The sequence below is a fragment of the Cucurbita pepo genome, unplaced genomic scaffold (assembly GCF_002806865.2).
Source record: "Cucurbita pepo subsp. pepo cultivar mu-cu-16 unplaced genomic scaffold, ASM280686v2 Cp4.1_scaffold000231, whole genome shotgun sequence".
Taxonomy (NCBI): domain Eukaryota; kingdom Viridiplantae; phylum Streptophyta; class Magnoliopsida; order Cucurbitales; family Cucurbitaceae; genus Cucurbita; species Cucurbita pepo.
In genome coordinates this window covers 109,923-113,291 of record NW_019646486.1, presented here as the reverse complement: position 1 = coordinate 113,291, position 3,369 = coordinate 109,923, and positions in this window count along the sequence as shown.

The following is a 3,369-nucleotide window of genomic DNA, read 5'->3' as shown; positions in this document are numbered from 1 at the left end:
AGTTTGACAGTCAACTCGAATGAATAAATATGAGAAAAGGAAGTGATTGAGTTAAGGAGAATGAAGAGGAAAGGTGCGAAGCAAGCAGTGAGACCTTGTTTACCAGTCCAGAAGGAAAAGGAAAGAAAAGGAGCTTGGCCATGAGACCGGAGAGGAGTGAAGTTCGTTCACTATCAGTAATGAATCTTTCTTTCTTTCAATTGAGAATTCTAACAAAGAAGGAGAGAAGATGAAGATTGAGTTCAAGAAGGGAGCAAAGCAAGTAGCTTTACTGAGTTAGTAGTTAGTTAAAGAAGGCAAGGGAATAAAGGAGAAAAGGGGAAGGAAGGCAATTCCATTCTGAGCTGAGACCGAGGTTACAAAAGAGGTTCAAGAAATAGGTGAAGGAGAGAGAGGTTCAGGAAAGAACTACTTTTACACCTCCTTTAATAAGGCGAGCAAGGTCATAGAGTCTTTGGTTCCGGCAATAGAATAGTTTTCGCTTAAATTTACTCTCATGTAAAGGTGAACAAGAATGAATCAAGAGAAGAGTCTTGACTTCCAAATTACCTTGTGAAAGAGTGAAAGAAGTCCAATGAATCCCCCTGATTAATTGACTCGGCTGGAAAGGTTCAATAGTTCAGGATCAAGATCAGAGAAAGAAGCCGGCTGAGGGGAAGGGGCGGGAGCCCGAGCAAGCAAGCCAGCCAGCCAATTCCTTCCGTTCCAAACCAGCAAGAAAGAAAGGAGAAGAGAAAGAATGAATCGGATTCCATAGGCGAGTTCAGGATCATGAATATGCTTTACCTTCTTTATCAAGAATAGTTCAAGAATAAAGAGGGACAGGAAGAAGCCACATTCTCTTCCAGCCTTTTGATTTGACCTTGTGTTTGAGGGTTCAGGGACAGTCAGTGAATCAGATTTGCTTCTTTACCTCTTGAATAACTCATAATCTCAAGAAAGAGAAAGATCAGTTAAAGACAATTAGGGAAAGAACAGAGAAGAGATAGACAATGAATAGGTTCAGTAGCTAATGAAGGAGTTTACCTCGTTTATAGTCTTTGAATAAAGAAAGAGAAGCCCGAGGTTCAGTAGCTCAGGTCATAGAGGCGGTTCCGGTTCTAGTTCCTTCTTTCATTCATTTACTTGACAGGAATATCTGATTCTTCTTTCTCAATAGGTTACGAATTTCATTAAGGGAAATAAATAGAGGGAATATTGGTTCAGGTTAAGGTTCAGTAGTTATTGATCATTCCTCTTGTCTTGCTTTCTCTGATTCTGATTCATGTTCCGGTTTTGGTTCCGGTTTTGGTTCCTTCTTTAATGAATTGACTCTCCTGGAATATCTTCTTCTTCTTTCTACTATTTTTAATTGTAACAAACAGACTGATAGGGGAAGGAGCAAACAAACTGATAGGTGCAGGAGTTCAGTTCACTCTCATTCATCTTTAGTTTCGTCTAGCAGCTAAGCTAATTCATTTCTTCTTGTTTCGGCTTGACTTCCTATTTCGGAGAATGAATCGAGCGAGAGTTGAGTCTTTCAACACTTGATTAATAAGGAGAAAGAGAAGAGTTCAGTCTTGACTTCCAAATTACCTCGTAAGAATAAAGAGGAGAAAGAACCAACTAGTTTAGAGCCGAAGGAGAGACGCAGTGAGACCAATAAGTGAAGGAGAAAGAATAAATAGGTTCTGGTTCCGGTGAAGGTGAGGTAGTTCACGATCATGAATCCTTCTTCTGAAAGAAACTCCTTTTCCTCCCCTTTACAGTCGAGCAAATTCGCGCCTCTTCTCGTGGAGCTGCTTCGCTCTGTTAGAAAACACTCATACAACTAAGAGAGGCAATAAACCAACTTACTCATTATTCAACTTGTTACACAATACATATATAGACAGAATAGTCACACTAACCGCTAATAACTACCCTTAACAGCTAATAACTTCCCTCAACTGACATAATTTGAAATACAAATAGTAAATACAAATGAATTATGGTTAATACAAGATTAAATAAACTAACACGCTGCTCTCCTGTAAAGGATTTCATTCATCTTGTCGTGCTTTAGTCTTTCCTTTCTCTTTGGCTTTTACCTATTTACCGATGGAAAGTCTCATTAATCTGTCGGTTCGTCTTTTGTTACAGTGAAAGAATAGAATAAAGAACCATAACTGATGGTCATAGAGGGGTAGGCAATGAAATTGTGAAACCGAGTTGTAGAGGTTCAGGAGTGAGATCAATAGAATTATAATAGATAGGTTGGTTGAGTCGTTAGAATAGGTGGTTGGTTGAGACGTTAGAATAGGTTGGTTGAGTCTCATTCATAAGGAGTGTTTACAGTTCGTTCAATCAAAGAGCTACTTCATTCATCTTTCTTTCGTCCTCCTTTAGTACAGGAGAGTCAAAGAGTTCAATCTGGTTCAGGCGAAGCAAGCTGTGAGACCCATAGGTAATCGAAGCCTATTTAGTTACCGAGTTCAAGATAAGAGAAGAGAAAGAAGAAATAGGAAATGGTTTAAAGTTGAGTTTCATTCATCTTTCTTACGGGAGAGGAAAAGAAAAAGAGAAAGAATCAATCAATAGGTTCCGGAGTAAACATTAATCTTTCTTCTACAGTTCAATCCGGTAATAGAGTATAAGGAGTGAAGACGAAGACAGAGTGTTAGAATAAATAGGCTCAATCAGGTAATAGAATATAGAGAATAGGAATAGGAGTAAGTAGCGAGAAGAGACCGAGTGCAATGTTCCAATTCGGTGAATGAGAAAATCTGTGTTTCAATCAATAGGTAAATGAATCTTTCTTTCGTCGGAGAGTCAAAGAGTTCAATCTAGTTCCGGAGCTTGCCCTTTTATCCAGCTTACCTAGTTTACCTTACCTTGTGATTGAGTTCTCTCTCATTCATCGAGAGTCTCGTCTTTCCTTTCAACACTTCCCTTCAAACACAGTAAAGGAGAATGAATCAAACATGACTTAAAGAACAGAACACATTGTCTTGCTTCAGTCTTTCCTTCCTGGTTTAGTATATATATCTGCAGTCAAAATTCATCTCTTTTCCCGGCTCTAAAGGATAGTCAAAGAAGCGAAGCTGTGAGACCGAGTTGTAGAGGTTCAGGAGCGAAGGGAATGAAGTAGTTTAGAGAATAGAGGTTCACGAGAGAATAGGAACAGGAGTTCAGTTCTGTCTCATTAATCTTTCTTGCTTGAGTCTTTTAATTCCCTTTGATTTACTCTCTTGGAAAGTGTAGGGAAGGTCATAGAGGAAAAGAAGAATAGTCGTCCAGTTTACCCTCTTCAATCAGGTAAGTAGTTCCGGATCATTAATGTTTCAAATTCATCTTGTCTTGCTTCAGTCTTGACTTTCGGTTCAGGAGCAAAGCCGCTCGACCGATAGG